General features: G+C 41.7%; 1 long non-coding RNA gene across 1 annotated transcript; it reads right to left on the reverse strand.

Annotated features, from left to right (window-relative positions):
• Positions 1–11644: 11644 nt before the first annotated feature.
• On the reverse strand, positions 11645–14071 carry LOC122092651. Its single transcript, XR_006144250.1, has 2 exons — positions 13784–14071; positions 11645–11825 (listed from the first exon to the last, which is right to left on the reverse strand). It is a non-coding gene; the product is annotated as an uncharacterized LOC122092651 (long non-coding RNA).
• Positions 14072–23931: the final 9860 nt, after the last annotated feature.

Here is a 23931-nt window from a genome sequence, read left to right on the forward strand (position 1 = left end):
GATCTTCTTAGATAACATCTTAGCATTCATATGGGGTCCACAAAGACCTTGATGAATTTCTTCCATGATGGTTGTAGCTTGTTCCTCATCTACACATAACAACTATATTCCGTCATGGGATCTCTTGTATAATAGATCCTCTTGAAGAATAAACTCGGTGGCATATCTTCTTATAAACTTCGTTTCTCTATTAGTTTCTTCAACTGGGTACTTCCTTTCCTTGATGAAGTCCACTATATGAGTGAACCAAGACCAACCATCCATAGTGAGAGAGTTCACTGAATTCTGATAAATTGGCCTACTTCTTTGTTCCACTAAGAATGGTCAAACCCCAGCCGTAGGGTTGCATTCTACCATGGAACCCAAGGTTGCAAGGGCATCAACAAACCTGTTGTTATCTCTCTGGAAGTATTTGAATGAGATCTTCTCAAAGTGTCCAATCACCTCTTCCAGATGTTCTTGATATGGCTTCAACTTTTCATCTCTAGTTTTTCACTTTCCCTGTGTCTGACAGATGACAATGGATGAATCACCGTATACCTTGATCCTTTTTACCCTAATAGTCAAAGCAGTTTCGAGCCCCAAAGCACAAGCTTCATATTTGGCAATATTGTTGGTACATCGAGACGGAATGATGAAGGAAAATAAAGGCCTTCAGGAGTGACAAGCAATATTCTTGCACCACATCCCTTCTGGATGGCTGCTCCATCAAAGAATAGCTGCCATTCATTAACTGTGTCTTCTTCCTCTATTGTGGTGATTCCTTTATCGGGAAAGGCATCATCCAAGGATCTTCTATCTTCTGTGGGGTGGGCAGCCAAATGATAGGCTATGGCCTGCCTCTTGATAGATTTCTGAGTAACATAGGTGATGTCAAACTCTGATAGTAAAAGCAACCAATGGGTCATTCTTCTGGTTAGGGCTGGTTTCTCGAAGAGGTATTTGATGGGATCCATCCTTGAAATTAAGTGCACCAGATAGAAAACTATGTATTGATGTAACCTTTTTGTTGCCCAAATCAACGTAGCACAAGTTCTTTCCAAAGATGTATACCGTGTCTCATATTCTAGGAACTTCTTGCTAAGGTAGTATGTGGCATACTTTACCCCCTTTTCTATTTCCTTCTGTGCTAGCAAAGAGCCCATGGAATATTCTCCCACGGACAGATACAATAGAAGTGGTTCTCCTTCCACTGGCGGTGTCAATACTGGTGGTTTCAAAAGGTACTCCTTGATCTTGTCAAAGGCTTGTTGGCATTGGTCATTCCATTTCATGGGCTGATCCTTCTTTAGCAGCTTGAAAATTTGTTCACAGATTGTAGTCAACAGAGCTATGAATCTGCTAATATACTGGATGTGACCCAGAAATCCTCGTATTTGCTTCTCAGTTCGAGGTGTGGGAATTTCTTGAATTGCCTTGAATAGGGTCAAATTCAATGCCTCTCTCACTCTCACCAAGAATCCTAACAACTTTCCCACTGTTGCCTCAAATACACACTTCTGAGGGTTCAACTTCAACTGATACTTCTTGATTCTTTCAAAGAAACACCTTAGCACAAGAATATGCCCTTATCGATCTTTTGACCCTACTATCATGTCATCCACATAGACTTTCACATCTTTGTTTATCATGTCATGCAATATGGCCGTAGCAACTCTTTGATAAGTTGCCCCAACATTCTTTAGTCCAAAAGGCATCACCTTGTAACAATAGGTTCCACATGGAGTGTTGAAGGCAGTCTTCTCACGATCTTCTAGGTGCAAGCTTATTTGGTTGTATCCCGAGAATCCATCCATAAATGATAACAAAGCATGCCCCACCATATTATCCACCAATACATCAATGTAAGGTAATGGAAAGTCATCCTTAGGGCTCACTTTGTTAAGATCTCAGAAGTCCATGCACATTCGTACCTTGCCATCTTTCTTCGGTACTGGTACAATGTTGGCCAACCATAGGGGGTACTTCATCACTTATAGAAACCCTGCATTCCATTGCTTCACCACTTCTTCTCTGATCTTCTCACTCCATTCTAGCCGTATTCTTCAGAGCTTCTGCTTTACCGGCTTTGCCTCAAGGTAGGTCGATAGTCGATGCTGCACGATGTTGGGGTCAATACTAGGCATATCCTCATAAGATGAAGCAAAGACCACGGTGACTTCTTTTAGAAGACTAATCGTCTATTTTGCTTCTTCATCATCAAGGGGTAGTGCCAATTTTTACCTCTCGAAGGCATTGGTCAGTTCCTAGATTAATAAGTCGGGTATCCTCACGGATGGGTTAGGCTTTTTTTGGTTTACATTGTTTTATTGATTCTTGATATTTATTAAGATCATCATCAAAAAAAGGAGGCAAGTCATACTTGGAATCAAAAATTTCATTCATGAAAGAAGGAGTAACAGACTCGACATACAAGGTCTCTGAACTCTCATCGAGAGCGTAGGCCGACATGAAATCATAAACAATAGACTCCACTATAGACTTGATAACTGGCTTGATGCTTTTGCTAGGGATTTTCAGGCTGGTTGACTCAATAGCATGAGCAAACTGGAAGTTTTCTCTAATGCATGTCCAATTCAGGAGTGGTTTAGTGGTTTAATGGATGAGGAGTTGTGGTAAAGGGCCTTCTTCTCCTTCTGAAAAAGTTACTACCATTTCTTCAGTGGCGCAATGGTTCTTCTGGATAGGTGCCTATTTCTTCACGAATACCAGCTGGTCAATCTCATGCTCTCGAAAGCCAAACTTTTTGAGGGGTGAAGATTGGTGGAGACTGCTTAATCCTTTTTCTATAAAGTCCATCTTTTTTAACCTATTAAGGGATGCTATCCTGGTACCTCGGTCACATCTTCAACCATCTACACGAGCCTTCCCATTGCAGTTGGTTCAGGCACAATATATACAAACCATCATTCTCTGTGTCCTTCTTTGCCTCACATATGCACTTCTTCCTCTGAAAGGATGAGGCTAGAGCTCATGTAGCTCTCGGGCTCTTAGTTCTTATAGGAGGGAGCAAATGTAGCTTTTCAAATCAATGGGAAGCAGTAGACTCTAGGTGAGCCTTATCTTCTATTCCCATTCTCTTTTCAGGAGGACTCAAGGACTTGATGCCTCTTTTGATTGGATTAATGTTGTAGGGTCACCAGAGGAAGACCCAATCTCAATCAGTGTAATTTCTGCTATCCCGATGATACAACTATCTTGATCACTTTCTTTGACTAACATTTTCTATTGTTCCACTTCATGAGTCACCTAGTCGAACTCGTCTTGGAAATATACTTCAAATCTTGGTTGCATCTTTATGGCGGTTTCATCAAACCATGACTCCATATTTCTACAGAGATCTTCCTAGTCATCCTCAGCACTTTTTTCCCTTTGGTGGTCGAAGGAGTGTACCTGAGTCCATTCTTTCCTTTGTTCACTGCCAAACTAAGCTACTTTGGAACTCCTTGATGATATTTCCCTAGCCCCACGCCAAGAAAATATTGCATATTCTTCATCATCTGATTTACTGACAGACTCCAGATGCCTTCATAGTTAGCTGGGGTTTCCTCCTTTGGAACTTCTTTGGCAATGGTTGCGCAAGTTGTGTCTAATTCAAAACCACTTAATTGGACTTCTTGGTCTTGTTCTTCCCCATTTTCAATATTGGCTAAGGTATTGACCACTTGGGGATCCCCGGCTACTGTGATCTCCTTTCCTTCATGAATGAACTTCATTTTTCATCGAGACTAGAGGACACTACCTTCACATGATGCAACCAAGGCCTTCCCAAGAGCATGTTAAAAGCTATAAGTATATCAATAATTTGGAAATCAACATCAAACTTCACTAGGCTAATCTTTACGGCAAGGGTAAGGATGCCAAGGATCTTCCTCTTGGTATTGTCATATGCCCATATGGTTTGGGTAGTCTGCCTCATTTCTTCTAGGTTGATGCCAATACTCTTTGTCGATCTCAATGGTAGCACATTCAAAGCAGACCCGTTGTCAATAAGAACCTGGGGAACAACCTTGTCAAGATATTTTATCGTGATATGAAGAGCTTGATTGTGCTGGACCCCTTTGAGAAGCTATGAATCTAAGAACATCAAGGATTGCACCGCATCTGTTGCCCCAACTATATGTGCAAGATGTGCCGGATTTATCTCTACCTATACATTGGCGAGAGACTTCAAGACTGCTTCATGGTGTGTGGGGGATGCCATCAACAATCTCCAAATTGAGATATTCACTTGGGACTTCTTGAGTTGAGCCAAGACTAGGTTCTTTGGCTCTTTCTTCAAGCTACTAGTTGCGGCCTCATTAGCCCTTGACTGTTCAATTGCTAAAGCCTTGCCCTTATAGTCTTTTCCACTTCTAATTTCCATCACGTTGATAGGTTTCTTCACAATAATCCCTGTGGGATAACAATCTTCATCATCACTATTTGTTATGGTGATTATCCCTACCATGGGGTCATCCTCTTCTTCTGATTCTCCTTCCCTGCTTGGAGTGGGAAGTTGAGGCCCTCCACAAATATCCACAACCCTGGCTCATAATTTTTTTACTGCAAATTGGAATGCAGTGTCTACTGCCTCTGTGAATGTGTCGTCTGGCTCTATTTCCTCCAGATCATTCAACTGCTCATTGTAGTAATGATCACCGATAGTTACTTCACCCAGCATGTTGTCAATGTCTTCCACTCTTTCTTATATCCTCAATGTGTTTGAGTACACTTCACACAGCTTTTCTTCCATCTCTAATGTGGATTCAGGTTCATCCAGATTAACTTGCATTGGCTCTCTAGATTCTTCATCACTTTCTGAATCTGATGTAGAATCATCTCCTCCCAAACAGAGGGAAGGGTAAATGCCACCTGTCAAATCAGCTATTAGGTCATCACCACCGATAGCATAGACTGAGAAACATGTCTGGTGGTCTAGTGAGTAATATTTCAACTCATCATCATTATTATCATATCAAGGCCCTTGGTAGTCATCCCAATCTAGATACTCATCATCCTTTTGAGAATTAGAGTAATCTCTATCCTTCTCATCTTCATTCTTATCGTCATCATCGTCATCATCATCCTCCTCTTCATTGATTTCCCTCTCACTTGATTCTCCATCAGATTTCTCTTGACCATCAAATTCTCCTGTATCCAAACGCTCGTAGTATTTAGAGCTTATGGACCGAAAGATTTCCATAGGGTTGGTCTTGACATCACTGCCTCGATGTTGGACCAGTCTTGATTCATCATCCTCTGTGTCACTCCCTAAATGGATTAAGGAGGTGTGCTCTTTGATCAGTTTCCCTATGGCCAATGCGGTTATTACTCCGAGAAGATCACCTGTAACCTCTTTAATTACCTCTAGATTGTCTTCTGAAGATATAGTAGACTGAATTAGAGAAGTGGGATCACTCTCCTGGTCTTCCCCAATGCATTCACTGACCCTATTGATGAAGTCATCTTTAGGGAGTCTGGTAGCATAAGCATATCCTTCCAATCGTACCCGTCCGTCCATCCTTCTTTTGGGTTATATACCGAACCTTGAGAATGGGATTGGTATAAGGGTGATGAGGGATATAAAGTGAGATGGTATGAAGATGATGTAATGTGAGAGGTAGGATATGAAGATTAGGGATGATAGGATGAGGAGATTCCTTCTCCTTGATGGTGGGGGAAAGGTCGATGATAGAGCGGAGGCTGGTAATATGGTGAAGGCGGGAGGTATGGTGGAGGTTGGTAATATGGTATGGTGGATTCTTCTGTTAATGAGGAAGGATGAACAGTGGGAGTCCAATCTTCTAATTCCTTTCCTTTGGGGGTCCTCATGACTCTGGCCCTTTAACTCATGAGTTTTCTGTAAGTGCGGGCATTCATAGGGTTCTTTCGAGCTCTAGGTACAATGAGTTGAGTGGGGTCACTCTCTATGGCTTCTTCATCTAGATTGTTCATAGGATCGAGGAGTGGATTAGTGTTGACATTGGGAGGTAGCTTCACCTTGACCTTAATGGTTCCGTTGTCTACCAAGTCCTGAATTGCATGCTGCAAACCTAAACATCTTTCAGCATTGTACCCCTTCTGAGTGTGGTAAGCACAATATTCATGATCCCTATACCAAGCTGGAGGAGGGTTGCTGATCACACTTAGAGCCACTATCCCTAGCAATCCCTATTTCTTTAACTTCTCATACACTGTCGTCACGGGCATTCACAAATCAGAAAACTACCTTCTTAGATGAGGGGCCTTCTAGGAGGGTGCATCTGCTTGTATTATGAATGGCTGTGAAGAAGTGGCTGGTGAGACTGACTGCTGAACTACACTCACCGCATTAGTTTCCAAACCCTTTCCTCGTCTGACTCTAGTGTTCTTCTCTGCATCTTAGGAGGATCTTTGATACTAAGTTTCCCTTAGGATTCTGTATTGTACACGTGTGCCGGTGGCTATTAGGGCATCAAAAGTCTATAAATATTGATAGTAGAGGACATCATAAGGGCTTTGACAAGTTCTCTATCAACATCTCCACTTGCTCTACTTCTGAAGGCCGATCTACCATCATGGCAACCTTATCTCTAAACCTCATCAAGAAGGCGGTGAATCCTTCTCCAAGCTACTATCTCAATGTCTCAAGCTCTCGACGTTTCACATCCACTTCAGTATTATATGAGTACTGATTGGTGAAGACTTTCAACACTGTTGTCCAATTCTGAGTTTGGGATGACTCCAATTGTGTGAACTACCTTAGTGCTGGTCCTGATAGGGTTAGCATGAAGACTTACCCCATCTGGTTTTTTGTAAGCTACCACGACTTGGTGATACTAAGGAAGACTTTGAGATGAGCCTTGGGGTCTCCTAATCGATCGAACCTGTCGGTCTGCCACTTAAATTTCTCAGGAATCCTTACCTCGAAGAAGAAACTCATTGCATTTGAAACCACTATTTGGCTTTTCAAAATTTTCTTTGCTCACACATATTTTTTAATTTTTTCAATTGCTCCCTAACTTTCCTTTCTCTCTCCATTTCTGGAGGTTCCATTCGGACGTGTGTCATAAATTCCTCTTCTTCATATTCAATCACTACCCCAGGAGGAGGGACACTAGAATAAGCCCCACATTGACCATTTGGACGGGTAGGTGAAGATCCTCTTTGACTGGTTTGTCTGACTTGCTCTAGTTCTCCTGAGTCAACTTGGGAAGAGTTCCCATGATAACCTATAGCTCCATTCTGATCCACATCTCCCATAGCTGGTGCCGGCTCATTCCTGGGATCAACTCTGGGAGGGTTCTGAAGTGCATGCAATATCTGAGCTATCCCTCTCTTAACTATAGCCATTTCTGTCTATAAGGTCTCCATGGGACGGACCTAGACCTGTTTGAGTGATTCAAAGTCAAGTAGATCCATACTAACTAGGCTGTAATCACTTGGTAGTAGATAATCTCAGAGAGATGATGGAGGTGACACTGGATTTAGGCAAGTTAACCGATTACCCTGACGTGTCCAAAGGGACCGTAGAAATTCTTGAGGTGTGGAATTGTGCCTAAACCAAAAGTGGCTTATTTTAGGATTTTTGAAGTCCCAACCCCTTGTTCACACATTCACTAGATTAACAACCAATGATCCCTCTAAAGTTAGTCTGCTTAATGATAGGGGGTGGAGAGGGTTTGATGCCCCTGGTCCACCCAATGTCATAAATGGGAAGTTCATACCAATGGCTTGTCGAGAATATTCCCATAAGACATTCCATGTAATAAAATCATGCTTTCCTTGCTCTTTTTCCCACTAGGTGTCCTTCCTCCTGATTTTCTCAGGACTTCTTGGGACTTTACGTGATTCTGATGGGATTGCCCCTACATGTATTTCTTAAGGAGGAGGGACACCTTCTGTCCAAAACCCACTTAGGAAAGCAATTCTTTACAATGGGAATATAATGTAGGAACATTCCTTTTCAAGACTACAAACAAGTTCTACAGTTAGCTTCTGGCGCTCCTAGTTTCTTCATCTATTTTCTACATATTGCTGAGTATGCAATGGATGCAATAGAACCGACAACGCTTCCTTGACAGGATCTATATACACAAGGTACGTGATCCTTTTGATATACCCGTAGGTACGAGATCCAGGGGGTGACTTCCTTGCCTATTACTCGTGACTACACACGAGGTTAAGCAACCGGTCACGGGGTGGTAGAACTGTGAGTGATTGTGTACAAAAGTGTAATACGGGAATACCATTATCTGATCTCAGAATGTCATAAAGTGCACGGACCTCCTCGAGGTTGCTGGCATAATTACGAACATCCTCATCATTTAATAATACCCCACACCCTTGTACAAGGAGCAGGTATCATTTGCTCTCAGAGTACTCTCCATGACATGTGCTGACCTCCCCGAGGATGCGGGCATGACAGAGAGTCCCTTGCCAAATGATTTCACTTCGAGGACGATGCATAATGCAGTTAGAAAATATAATAACAAACATGGGGTTAGCCAGACATGTTTTCAAAACAATGTGGTGGAAAATGTTCTTGCATTTAAAAATATCATCTAGTATCAAAAGCTTGACATTTATCCCCAGTGGAGTTGCCACTGTGAGGGTAGTAGCCGGAGACGTCTCTCTCCTCTTTTGGGGTGGAAAAGGACTTGCATCCCATCCTCTCTCCTCTCTTTCTCTTTCATGTGAGGGGGGTGTGTCGTGTGTGCTTTCCTTGCGGGCCCCATACTACCATTTTGCCGCTTGATGATACTTGGTGGCCTATTTTGCAAGAGTGTGAAATTCATCACTCGAGACAGGGGTTTGATGATGGTCCAATACGAGGATCGGGATCATACAAATGGGGGTTTGGAGTCACCACCTAGGATTGTGGGCCTAGGACCTGGGGGTGGGCCCAATTCCTGAGAAAAGGGCCCAAAATTTGGTCTAGTACAGAGATTTAGGGTAAGTGTCAGGTTGTAGAATTGGGAAGGTGTTAGGCACCCAATCTATCCGGTTCGACCGGTCTTCCTACTAGATGCTTAAGAACGAACATTTTTCATAGTTATTACTATTCCATATGCATGGCTAAGTTATCACACATATAAACATTGACTGAATTTAAATTACTATATACACTAAAACAAGGTCTACATAAAGTCTACATGATGACTAGTTGGTTGAGAAACTATACCTAAACTTAACCCCTGTTTCGGGTCTAGAGGGGTGGGCCCCTGATTAGTACCGGCTCAGACTATATTTCATGTTCTCTTGGCTCAGGAGAAGATGGTCTTGACCTCCAACTTCCTTTTTTGAGAGACGTTGACTATGATGGTATTCGGGCAGGGTTCCGGCTAGGAACGGTTACTTTCGGATTTGGATTCGGATAGAGCTTCGGCTAGGGAAGGCTATTTCCGGGCTCAGGATGAGATGGCACTCTGGTAGAGCTTCCGCCAGGGATAGGCTAGGGGAGGGCTAGGCTGAGGTGGCACTTTGACAAAGCTTCCACTAGGAATGGCTATTTCTAGAAAGATTCCAAGGGCACTCGGACAGAGCTTCCACTAGGAACTGCTATTTTTGGAAAGAAAGGGATTGACCTAAAAATGGATTGAAGATCCCCAAAGCCCTAAAGAACACTTTGAAGATCCGAATAGAAGTTAAGATCTTGACAAAGATCTCTTCATAGACCCGAAGAACCTCATAGGGGGAGGGATTTCTATTTCTGGTAAAAACAAAGAACACTCAAAGGGGGGAGGCTAAGAACATACTATTTTTGGAAAAACTGGATTGGGCTAAAAACTTGGATTGAAAATCTTTAAAGTCTGGAAGACCACTTCGAAGATCCGAACAAGATTTTGGGTCTTGAAGAAGATCACTCCGAAGACCCAAAAAAATCAAAAGGGGGTGGGGTGGAGGAGAGAGGGCTTCACTACTATGGAGTGAGGTGGGATTGTTTGGTGTGTAAAATCCAGAGGGGGGATATTTATAGAATTTTCAGGCCAATGGGGAGGAGGGAGAATTTTTAACCAATGGACAAAAGAGGTTTTTGGACTAAAGTGGGTGAAGAGGGCTTTTATCCAATGGTTAAAAGGGGTTTTTGGACTAAAATGGGTGAAGAGGGCTTTTATCCAATGGGTAAAAGGGGTTTTTTTGAGAGAGGGAATTCTTAGCCAAAAAGTGGGTTTATGGTCTCAAGTACTAGGCCAGTGGAATACCAATCCCGGCCATTGACGGTGGTGCACAAGATTGGGCCGAAGTGCGTGGGGCAAGGCTAGCATGGGGGGACAGGTAATGTGTACAGGGTGCGTGGGCAGTGGCATTAGTGTGCGACACATGGCAAGCTGGAAGTGGAATTGGTGTGCGGCACATGGCACACGGGTAGCATACGTGTGTAGCACATAGCATGTGGGGCAGCACGCACATGGGCATAGGCAGCAGCAAGGGCATGGGCTAGGTAGCAGCAAGCACAAGCACGGGTTCTAGCCAGTGGGGACGCTAGTAGCAGTCTGTGGGCATGTAGGATGTAGCCAGTGGGGGCACTGGTAATAGCCTACAGGCATGTAGGCTATAGCCAGTGGGTGCGCAGGAAGGGTCATACGGGGCACAGGTTGCATCATGCGAGGGTGAGGGTTGGGTCTTACAGGGGCCCACACGTGAGGCTGTACAGGCTGGTTGGGTAGCAGGCATGCGCTAGGCTACTCCAGCGCGCAGCATACTTGCAGGCTGGCCTACTGGCCAGTATGCGCAACATGCAGCACAATGCCCGTGATCCTAGATTTTTCTGGCGACAATCACGGGAGATCTGACAGTCCGATTTTGACGTGCCATATATCGTCGGAATCATAATTCCAAGCACTATCCATCTGTATAGTCATCTTGATCAGATTCCTTCGTATATAAAAAGTCAAAATTGGACCCTCTTCTCTCCCTTATGGGGTTCTAGGGTTTTCAGGTAGTGGAATGTTTCTGGGTTTTCTTAGTCCATCATCTCTGTTGATTGGAAGTCAGAAGTCACGTCCAAGATCCACATTTCATTATAGCTAGAGGAGGGTGACAAAATTGGGTGTCTACACTGTTCTGCTGTGAAGTTATCTCTATACCGGTCCTTAATGGAGTTGGCTACTTGGACCACCTTAGCATATGTCTCTAATTTCAACAAAACCATTTTTGAATTGATACTTGGCCTCAACCCCTTTTCAAATTTCTTAGCTTTAGCCCAACCACTCTGGATATGCTTCGGGGAAAAGTAGAATAGCTCCTCGAAGTGTTGCTGGTATTCGAGCATAGAGCAGGCAGGACCCTTGTACTAAGTGTGAAAACTCACTTTCTCTCCGATCTCTAAAGCTCTCTGGGAATTAGTTCCCAAAGAACGTCTCTTTGAAGTCTTCCCAAGTGGGGTTCAAGTTGGCTACCATCAGAATGGGTTCAGTAGCTCTCTACCAAGCATCTGCCTCATTCTGTTGTTGATAGCCCACACACAGTATCTTTTTCTCATCGGTATCACACCCTGCCCCAAATATAGCTAAGGTATGCGGCACTGGATTCTTAATCCAGTCAGCCTAATTATACCCAGGATCACAGATGCAATATAGTAACCAAAACCTACCTTATGAATCAACTACTAAATCAAAGTATGCATATAAAATTCATAAAACATAAATAAGTGTGGTGACCAGACTACTATGATATCAAATGTTATAATTACAGATCCATTAATCCATTCACAAGTAATACGAATAATTACAACCTTACAACAATTTTGCAATAATACATCCTGTACAACATTACTTTTATCATCTGTCCTGGCAAGTGTCCATCAATTACACCTGCATGTCCAGACTATCTCTACCTTGCCAAAGCTCCAATTTTAATATCTAAAAAGAAGATATCAATGGGCGTGACCTACACAGCTCAGTCACGCATGCAAGCACACACATACAAATCATGAATGCTAACACCAGCTCACAATATCATTCCATATACTCCACATGCAAGATCCACATGATTCCTTTATTAATCTATAAATTTCCATTCTAATTACTAAGTCTCAATACCTATGGGTATAAGTGCTATAAACAACGTAAGTGGCATTCCTTACCCTATACATTACGCCTCAGGAACACATGCTCATTGTAAGTAGGCGTCAGCTAGTCTCGGTTAGAGCCTCGATCCCCCAACTAATCCCCAAATAGTAATCCCTAACAACATGGTCCCGGTCAGAACCTCGGTCCCCCATGTGTCCGACAGCCATATGTACAGTATGTCGTACTATGCTGTGCTCTCAAGATATTATATGTTGAATTTGGTCATAGTAGTCCTCCACGACCTACCACCGAATGTGATTAGCCAATACCTCATCCCCTATTCACAAGTGGTTATAGCACTAGGGACGTAAGCCTAACCATATGCATCTCCATGCATCCAACACAATCATAACATTTCATCACATTCAACTGTAGCCATAGATGTAAGACTGACCTCTGAGCCCACGGTTCCGGATAGAACCTCGGCCACACCTTGCCACAGATCGTCAATATTACATTTACTACCATCCACTATCACAATAGCATCCACAAATCTCGATCACATCCAAGTGGGTAAAACATGCATTATGTGAAATTACATAATTTTATATAAAATAAATCCATAACATAGAATTTCACTACACCCACATGTGCAAGCGAAACTAAAACATAGAAGAAACACTCCGTAAAATAAACCAAATACCCACTCACCTGATTTTCCTAAATCTGGTGTCCTTTTGATAAATTCCCGATCACGCCTATCCTCACCAGGTACATTGCAGGTTCTTAAGTAAACATTTTACATTTTAGTTAAATTTCCTTAGTATTAAACTTTTATAATCTTATTTCACAAATCTCATTTGGATCTGTATTCTAGAATCCTTACTATATTGATAAGGAGCACACTAGCCTTAGGTCAATATTCCATTCTAGTTGACTAAACTAACATTACAATCCAGTTCCAGGGTGTTTATATATTTCATTTATCCAACTGACACAGTCACTAGGCACATTCTTAGTATACTGGATTGGATCCATATGCAATTAATTTGTATTTACCCTACTGAGCATGTGTGTACTGCCCTTGGCTCAAACAACCCCAAGCACAGTTAGGGACATTATTATTATTTCACAACCCCATACCTTGCACAAAATTTGCTTCCCCTACTTGAGGTTATAAATCCTATCTTTACATTGTATAACCCTTACGCGGCAGGTTTGGCCACACACACAAAGGCCACGAACCATTTGCATTAAAATATCCCTAACAGCCCTATTTTGTCAAGCCCTAACCGGCTGGCCAGTTAGCCTAGCAGAATAAGCTTTTACAGCCCAATAGCCCCACCTCTTCTAGGCATAGTTGTGCCAGGTAGTTCCAGCACCTACATTATAGTTCACCCTCTTCATTTTAAACTTTTATACCTTAGAAACTAGTTTCCCAATTCAATTTGGGTCTCTGAGCACTGTCTTGGGTCAATTTGGTTCTCAATTTACCCAATTTGCTCCCTGAGAGGGTCAACTAAGATTTCTGCTTGTCCCTAGGTACAATTGGAATCATGCAGGGATCAATCCCATCTTCATTTACCATTAATTGCACTCGATTGGGGAAAGCCTATGGTTTAGGGTTTCTGGGATAACCCTATAGTTAATTGGGTTCCAACTGGGGTCTAGAAGTTGGAGCTTTTGCTATGGGAGACTATTCTGGGTTCCCACAGGCAATTCATAATTTCCAATTTCAGATTTGCACTACCCTTACCCCTAACCCATTCTGACCTCAGTGGAATTCACAAATAGGGTTATAGTTTTACCTTCTCAGTAGGTTTTGGGTGTGTAGAAGGATCCACCATCAATTGTGTAGCCAGAGTTTCAGGTCCTGGGTTGGGTCAGCATCACAGCAGCATGTGGATGTATGCCGCAACAAGAGCCACAACACCATCAGTAGCTATAGGGGATGGTCGTAGCCTCCTGGCAGCAACCCCCTTCCTTTTCTTTTTCTCTTTTCCATCCTTCCTTCTCTTCTCTTTTCTTTCTTCTTTTCTTCTCTGTTTCTTTTATGTTCTCAGCAACAGAAGGAGAGAAACAGCTGACTCTCACCCCCTTTTAAGCTAAACAGACCTTAGGGTCTGTTTGGAAAATAACTTTTCATAGAAAAATCTATTTTCCTTAGTGTTTAAAATTGAATAACTAATTGTGGGGTAATGGGCTTGATATGAAGTTTGTTGCATTACAACCCTCTAACATATCCCTACACATGGTAGAAAATGGGTGGAATGACCCCTCAAAGTAATGGGCCCACAAAGGAAAAAATACCATTTTTGGACATTCTGCTAGCACAGCCAGTTGGTTAGCCAGGGCCTATCCCACTTGTTACCCTTTTTGGCTTCCCTGCTGTCCTCTCTTCAGCCTATCATATCCTATCATGTGTGGAACCTTCTCCACACCTAAAATCAATCTATTCCCCTTTCTTTCCATCACTTTCACTTTTCTCCCCATTCTCATCATTATCTTTTAGCTTCTGACTATGATTCACTACTATCACTTTCAAGACTAAGGGAGTTCTGAACTTAGGATGTTATAATTTCTCCCATCAAAAAAATTTTATCCACGAAATTTATGAGGATGTTTACTTCCAAAATTATTTGAATCTGATATCACAACTTTTCTCTGATTAAATCTTTATGAATTACAAAAGAAATTATTTGTATATTCCTTCAAAACCTGATTTCCAATATTCATATTCTTAAATTTCCTTTATAAATCCTTTAGCCTACTTGTAAATCCACAATTACTCATTTGTACCTTTAATCGGCATTCCTCAAAAATTTTTATCTAATTTAAAGTCTTCCAGCCTTACATCTTAATCTCACCAAATAGCTGAAACAGTTATAACACTTATTCATATCAACATCTAAAAACTCCATTTATAATATTTTTTTTTAAACATGCCTTTGATCATTCCTCCAAATTCTTATCATGTGAAACTCTTCAAGACTTATGAAATTTCACGTAATATTAAAGATCTTCTAGAGTGCTCTAGTACGCCAATCCAATTCATTTCTTACGTTGACCTTGAATACTAGGCCCATGTCAATTCATGTATACCAATCCATCTATATTCATATACTTTGTGGAGTATGGGATCCAACTCTACCTATAAATATTACCATTCAATCATACTCTTTTCTCTCTCACACTTCTTCTTTTCATTCAAATTTTTTTTTATTTATCCATAAAACTCTTATTTCACATGCTCTTAACTTTCATGTGTCTCAGGTATAGATTATTCTTCCCATTGCAACACTATATATCATATTACTTTACATTATCAGCAGTTATACCTTCATTATTCCATATTAAGAATTTCAAAATTACAAATGTCCTCCATACCTCTTTTAACGGACTTCGTTGGAATTGATTTTACTGTATCTGATTTTTGGTAAATTAAGTCCCCATATTCATTCTTAGATCATTTCCCTGAATTCACTATCAATTCCTACCTTTATTTGACACTTAGTTATTATCTCCATTCTAGTTGTACATATTCATCCACTTGTCGACATACACCATGAAGCATAAGATCTGATCTTTCCAAATCTTACCTATGGCACTGTTCTTTCCCTTATAATATAACATTACATTATCAGGATTTGTATTCCATTCCTTCATGTTAAACTGTCCAACTTTCCTGAATCCTCAGTAACTCCTTTGTCTATTTCCAATGAATCTAATTTAAGGGAAAATAAGTCCTCACATTCCTTTTCAATTTCTTAGACTCATAGAAAGCTATATTAGGCACTAATTGCCCTATTAGGCCCTACATAACCTGCTTTGAAAATCCCAAGCTTACTAGATCATTCTAGCTTAACCGGCGGGAGACAACCGAGGAGAGAGATCCACGACTGGCCGGCCGATTTGCCAATGTTTACTGTACTTATACAATACCCGAGAGTGATTTTAACCACTCTCAGGTATTCATTTCTCACTCCACACACATCGATCTGCCGCTATAATCCAAACTAAGCTTCCTCAAACTATTTCCCATCAATTTCCTTGCTTAGCTTTGCCCCAGGTACGCTTATTCGCTAATATTTACCACTATTAGTTTTACTTTTCACTTTTAAGGAAATTTTCTGACCTAGGTAGCCTTCTCTGTAATTCTCATTATTTTATGCAATTTCTTGCTTTTTTTGCAATCCTTTTATCAGATCTTGTTGTATTTACTTGTTGCATTGTATTTCCTTGATTTGTTGTGGTTCTCTAGGACATCATGACTACAAATAGAGTTACCCATAGCAAAGTGGCCACAATTCCCATTGGGCAAATGTCTATGGATGAAAGCTACAATACGATTTGGTTCCGAACTCCTATCGACCAAGCTAATTGGGTCCACTTCATGTCCCAGCCTCGGATCGTAGAACGACCTATCATCACTCATGATCTTCGAGCATTCAAGGTAAAGGAGAGGTTTGAGGCCTTGGGTTGGGAGGCTATTTTGAAAGTGGAAGAAGATGTGCATCCAAGGATGGTTAGGGGATTCTACTGCAATTTAACCAGCAAACACTTGAGCAACGGAGAATACAATATTGCTAGCCGTGTACGTGGTAGGGACATCTCCCTAACTACTGCCGAATTCAGACGAAGCATCAGGATATCCAATGAGGGAAACCAAACTTATTGCCCTCCCATAACTACTTTGCATGGATTCTTCAAGGATACGGAGATTGATTTGCTAATGGTTGTAGTCACAGAGGGTGGTGAGGCCAACTGGGCCAGGATAGCAAATTGGAAGCCTTCCCTTAAGGTGTTGTGCAAAATTGTACAGTACAACATTCTCCTTGTTAGCGGCCATTTCAGCGAGGTATCTTTGATGTAGGCTTACACAGCCTTTTGTATCTATTTAGGGGAGCGGATTAGTTTGCCTTATTTGATGTTGAGGCATATGGTGCACCGGGCTTATCACCCCGCTGATGGTCATTTGTTCTATAATAGAAGTTTGACCAACCTATTCAAGCACATGTGACTCTGTTTAGTGGGTGAAGAGAAAAGAGATTCTCATACCATTCCTTTTGATAGGGCCATTTTGGAGAAGATGCAACTCCATGAGTATGTAGTCAGTGATGAGGATGAGGCACCTACAGCTGAGGAGGAGTCAGGGGACCATGAAGTTGATGATCTGCATAGGAGGGAGGATGAGTAGCATGAAGAGGAAGTACAATATAGGGATGAGGAAATACACATGGAGGAGGTCCATGAGGTGCAGGAGAGAGTGATACCACAGAGAGATGAGGGAGATGTACCACACAGGGTTGGGGAGCAGCAAGAGGATCCCCTTAGAGAATTCCATATCAGTGATGTGGACATGGTTCTCAATGGATTCACGCTGGCTGATATTGACAGCCTAGAGGCACAGCTTCCCCGTGCTCTAGAGGAGAGTAGTCATGGCACCATCTTGACTAAGGGTATTCCCCAAACCTCACAGACCACTCATGTTCCTTCTCAGCTTCCCTTTGTGCTAGCACCAGAGTCTACCTAGCCCACTGCTCAGACTAGAGGTAAATCTTATTCTTTGTTTTCATTAATATCTTATTTGTTAATTTAAATCATTGCCTTATCCCTTTTTAACTATTATTTTCTTCTATGGCTCAAATGCCCCGACTCTACAGACTGTGATGGACTTCATGGAGAAGGGTTTCACTCAGATTGCCACCAGTTTAGGTCTGCTGACATCCCGAATTGACACTTTGAGCTCCAAGGTGGAGATAGTAGAAACTGCTCTAGATGGATGGGCGGAGTGCTTGAGCATTCCACCAATACAAACCTCCCTGCTACCGATCACTCGTACAACATCAATGGGATGCGGCTTCCCCTAATCGTCAACAGCAGTCTCAGCAGTAGATCTCAATTTTCGTGACTGATTCCAGCCTTTTTGTTGTTTTGCTAACAAACTTAGATCAGTGTTCTAAAGTAGTTTGGATTGTACTTATCATTTGCCATTTTCTTTACTTTTTTTTTTTTTTAACATTTCGGATGTATTGTCACACCTTGCCTTCTAAAGGCCAAGGCATGCGGCACTGGACCTCACCGCTTCCAATTAGCCTGTTTCCCTAGAATCTAAACTCAGGGTTGCTCATAACACTACAACACACATCTATGAATTAGAGTTTGTAGAGATATACATAGCCCATTTACAGAATATAATACATCGTTCCAATGTCACTAAGTGATACTTTTTAGATTGCAGTTATCCAAAAGAATATAAACATAATATATTACATTCCTCTCAAAACAATATTTACACAAAAGTATAACATCTCCCAAGTATTGTAACATCAGAGTGCTCTCCAAAAGAAATATGTATAGAAAAAGAATGTCAGTACAAGTCAATCTACTTCTCACAAGTACTGGCCTCCATAGGCACAGTTGGTTCCATGTTGGGCTTCATCCTCTAGAAAATAGGCCAAGTGATCCATGGCCACTGTCTCATAATCTGGGCTGGAATTCAACAGAATACTAGTCTCGACATCTAGAAGAAGTAAATAAAGGGGGGTGAGCACGTTATGCTCAGTAAGGGGTGGGGGACGCAAGCACACACAATACAAATGATGCAATGCATGCTCCACGCAGTTAAATGATGCTCATGAATTCATTTATTATTACACTACTTCCTAGTCCATTACTAAGTCTGATAAATATGGGTATAGTGCTACGAAACGTAGTGGCATTCCCTACCTTATTCGCTAGGCCTTAGGAATATAAGCTCGTTGCAGGTACGAGTAAGCCAGTCCCACTTAGGGCCTCAGTCCCCCGGCTAATCCCTAGGTTAGTAACCCTGAGTAGTCAAGCATACAATACGTTGTATCTTGCATTCATCCATCTCAGAGTACAGTATGTTGTACAAAAGAAAGTGTACTACTGATCAGGCAGTCACTTATATCGGGATTAGTCAGTACCTATCCCCCTATTGACAAGGCATTGTAGCACTTAGGGTGGTGATACCTAACCCAGAATTTCTACATGATGCACAGCCATTCATCACATATACACCAATCTTTGGGCACCTGCCAGTGACAAATCTTAGCTATCTTACCTTTCTCCACTCGAGTCCACCATGATAAAAATTACCAAAATGATGAGTATGATGCAAACATCATTATGCATGAGTTCAAGAATACGGGCACAAATTAAAATAAAAGAAACACTACATAAAAATATCAAAGCACCCACTCACCTTGGTGTCCAAGGTTATAAAATCTCCCTTCTAGATTGGGTAGGTTTCCACATAGCAAATTAGATTCCCTATTCCATAACATACTTCAATGTATCAATTATATAATTAAAATCCTAATTTTGTTTAGATTAAATGGGGTTATCCCTATTCCCAACCTTTCTGACTAGTTTCCAATCCAGGCACATCCCACTCATTTATGTAATTTCCTAGAATTCAAATGAATATTAAGGCCATCATTTAGGGTCATATCATCCCCTTTACATGTGTATTACAGGTCTTCAATATACTTGAGGAGTCAAAGGTCAAAATAGTAGCCTTTCAGGCTTCTGGAAGCCTAACCAGCTAGAGACAATAAGGACAACCGGCTGGCTGGTTGACTCCCCCCAGTTACCCCAATTTTATAGATGTCATGGTGATTCTGGTCCTAACCCCCTACCTGAAGTCCAAATTGGTCATAGCACACTTAAAGTCCTCGATTTAAGCCTTCTATTGACCCATGTATTGGTTCTAATTATTAAGCTTCAAAATTGTGAAATCCAATTCTGCAGAATTTCAGAATATAACCTAGAATTAAGGAGTTCTGCAGAATTGAGTTTCTTTTCCCCTTGTATCTTCTTGATTGAAGCTAGGTATAAATCAGGAACAATAATTTCTATCAATTTTTTCTTGTACACAATTCCTATGTAAAGAGGTTAATAAAATCTTGTTAACGAGTCCCAATTCCATCATCAATTAAAACTCTATTCTAAGGTATTTTGTAAACTTTCCCTTGGTAAGTCTTGATTCAGCCCCAATTCATATCTGGGCTATTAAAATTGTTGAAACCCTATATTCCAGGGTTTAGTTTGGGTCAAGGTTCGATCAGTTGGGTCCCTAGCAGCCCACAAGAATTAGGGTTTTCTCTCCACGGCAACTACACAAGACATAGAGAGTTCTTGGCTGCTCCCATTTGGCAAAAACCCTAACCCTAGCTTCCCTATTGCTGTAAAATTACTTCTCTAACCCTAGTATAGCAGTACGAGCCTTACCTGGCTACATGCTTGGTCCAATAATTCCCTTAGATAGGTAAGCTTCCTCTTTATCTCTTTCACTCTCTCTCTCTCTCTCTCTCTCTCTCTCTCTCTCTCTCTCTCTCTCTCTCTCTCTCTCTCTCTCTCTCTCTCTCTCTCTCTCTCTCTCTCTCTCTCTCTCCTTTCTCCTCTCTTTCTTTTACTATTACACAAGGTAGTCCAAAATGAGCATTTGGTGGGCCCTTCCCCCCTCTTCATATCACTTTCCACCAACTTGGGTAATGGCATGTTTTGGTGGAACCTATATATATTTATATATATATATATATTCTTAATAACTTTAAAGTCTTAACTTTCCATTGAAATATGGTAAAATTAAATATAAGCCTCTTCACCCAGGGTCAGATTGGGGATTTCACATGGCTGAGATGTGGGTCCTAATGCTCATATATAAAACCCAGAAATTGTATTCAACTAGACAAATTGGCTGGCCGGTTAGCCTCAAGGCTCTCCTGCCGGTTGTGTCAAAATAGTCCTCTCATTGGTCTATACCCCTCCTTTCTATATTTAACCCCTTATAGGTTGAAAATTACTTGTCCACCCACACTTCTTAGTGGCCTCTCCAACAATGTTGATAGGCTGAACAGGAGCAAGTAGGATCCCTCCTACCCTCTTAGCACTCGACGGTAGCCAACTAAGCCAATACTGGTTTCCTTTGCTCTGGCTTCTTTCCTGTACACAAGTAGGGTGTGAGATCAAATTAGGGCATTACAATTTCCCCCCTCCTTATAAAAATTTCATCCTCGAAATCTATGGGATGTACCTGATAAACCAAACAACTTAGAATATCTCTCCTTCACCTCATCTTCTATCTCCTATGAGGCTTCTTGCCCCGAGTGGTTCTTCCACTTGATCTTCACATAAGGTATGGTACGGTTCCAAAGCTGATATTCTTTCCTATCAAAGATTCCTTCAGGTTGCTCTTCGTAACTCAGATTATCATTTATGTCCAATGACTCCACGGTAGGCAATACATGTGAAGGATCCCGAACATACTTTTTCAACATAGACACATGAAAAACATTATAAAATCTTTACAATTCTAGAGGTAATGCCAACTTGTAAGCTATCTGGCCAATCAGATCCAGAATCTCAATGGGTCCCACATATCTAGGACTCCATTTTTCTCTCTTCCCAGACCTCTTGACACCTATGACTGGTGAAATTTTCAAAAAGACCTTATCACCTACATTAAACTCCAGTGACTTTCTTCTCTTATCTGCATAGTTCTTTTTTCTAGAATAATCTTCCTTTATTCTTTCTCTGATCATATCTACCTTTTCACTAGTAGTATAAATCAATTTTGGCCCTAGAATTCTTCTTTCTCCAACTTCATCCCAATACAATGGGGTCATGCATTTCTTTCCATATAAAGCTTCAAATGGTGCCATTCCAATAGTTGTTTGATAACTATTGTTATATGCAAACTCAATCAATGGCACGTGCTCATTCCAACTGTAACTCATATCTATAGCACAGACTCTCAACATATCTTCTAAGATTTGAATTGTTCTTTTTGACTAACCATTAGTCTGAGGATGAAATGTTGTGCTGAGACTCAATTTGGTCCCCATTTCCTTCTGTACATTTTCCCAGAATTTAAAGGTAAAAACCAGGAATTATGATCAGAAATGATATTGACAGGCACACCATGATATCTCACAATATTATCAACATACAATTGTGTTAATTTCTCCATAGAATGAGACATCTTTATAGGTATAAAATGTGCTACCTTTGTTAACCTATCAACAATCACCCAAATAGTATCATTTCCATTCCTGGTTCTTGGTAGCTGTAAGGGTAGCGGCCGAAAAAATGATGAGATCTCCCTCTTCCCTTGGAGGGGTAAAAAAAGACTCGCATTCATTCTGTCACCTCTCCTCTCTTTCTCTTTCATGAGGGAGGGTTTTGTCGTGTGTGCTTACCCCACGGGCCCTGCACTGTCGTATCGTCGCTCAGAGATACGTGGAGGCCTATTTCACAAGTTGTAAAGTTCATCATTTGAGACAGGGATTTGATGAAGGTCCAATACGGGGATCGAGATCATGCAAAAAGGTTTGGAGTCGCCACCTAGGGTTATGGGCCTAGGACTCGGGGGTGGGCCCAATTCTTAAGTAAAGGGCCTGAAAGTTGGTTTGGTCCAGAGATTTAGGGTAAGTGTCAGGTTGTAGAATTGGAAAGGTGTTAGGCATCCAATCTACCCGGTTCAACCGATCTTTCTACTAGATGCTTAAGAACGAATATTTCCACCATTATTCCTATTTCGGATGCATTGCTAAGTTATCACACATATTTACATTGACTGAATTTAAATGGCTATGTACACTAAAACAAGTTCTATATAAAGTCTACATTATGCTAATTCTATTGAGAAGTTATACCTGAGCTTGACCCCTGTTTCGAGTCAAGAGGGGTTCCACCCCTGGATGATGCTAGTACAAACTTTCTTGTGGATTCTCTTGGCTCAAGGGAAGATGGTGTTAACCTCCAACTTCCTTTCTTGTGAGATGTGGACTATGATAATATTTGGGTAGAGTTCTGGCTAGGAACGGTTACTTTCGGTTTTGAATTCGGACAAAGCTTTGGCTAGGGAAAGCTATTTCTAGGCTTAGGCTGAGGTGGTATTTGGACAGAGCTTCCACTAGGGATGGGCTACTTCTAGGTTTTGACTGAGGTGGCACTCGGACAGGGGATAGGATATAGGAAGGCTAGGCTAAGGTGGCACTCTGACAGAGCTTCTACTGGGGTTAGGCTATGGGAGGGCTAGGCTGAGGTGGCACTCCGGCAGAGCTTCCATTAGGGATAGGCTATGGGAGGGCTAGACTGAGTTGGCACTCAGATAGAGCTTCCGCTGGGGATCGACTATGGGAGGGCTAGGCTAAGGCGGCACTCGGACAAAGCTTCTACTAGGGATGGACTATCGGAGGGCTAGGCTGAGGTGGCACTCGGACAGAGTATCCGCTAGGGATAGGCCATGGAAGGGCTAGGAGGAAAATTTTTCTAAAAATATCACTCAAAGAAAGCAAAGGATTGAAGAGTCCCGAAGGCCTGAAGAACACTTTGGATCTTACGAAGATCTCTCCAAAGACTTAGAAAACCTTAAAGGGGGAGGAAGGAGAGGGCAAAGCTTCTCTACTATGGGTTGTTGTGTGATATCTTGGTGTGTAAAATCAAAGGGAGGGGGCTATTTATAGAATTTTTGGACCAATAGGGAGGAGAGAGAAAATTCCTTAACCAATGGTAGTAAAAAGTAATTTTTTTAAATCAATGGGGTGAAAGTAAGAAATTTTGGACCAATGGGGTGGAGAGTAATTTTCTATAGCCAATAGGGTGAAAGATATTTTTTTTGGACTAATCATGTAAAAAGATTCTTTTTTGGACCAATGTGAGGCCACGGTGTAGGATATGCTAGTTGGGCGGTGTAGGGTACACAGGTGGGTGAAGAGGGAATTCCTTCTCCAAATTGATCATTGGAAGAGGGATTCTAATCACTGACGGGAGTGGCGGAGGTTTTGGTAGGGGTGCAAGAGGTTCAATAGAGGTGTTGGAGGTCCAGCAGGGATGCTAGATTTCCAGTAGGGGTGCTTGAGCTCCAACAAGGGCACTAGAGCTCCAACAGTGGTGCTGGAACTCTAGCATGGGTATTGAAACTCTA

The sequence above is a fragment of the Macadamia integrifolia genome, chromosome 11, assembly GCF_013358625.1.
Source record: "Macadamia integrifolia cultivar HAES 741 chromosome 11, SCU_Mint_v3, whole genome shotgun sequence".
Classification (NCBI taxonomy): Eukaryota; Viridiplantae; Streptophyta; class Magnoliopsida; order Proteales; family Proteaceae; genus Macadamia; species Macadamia integrifolia.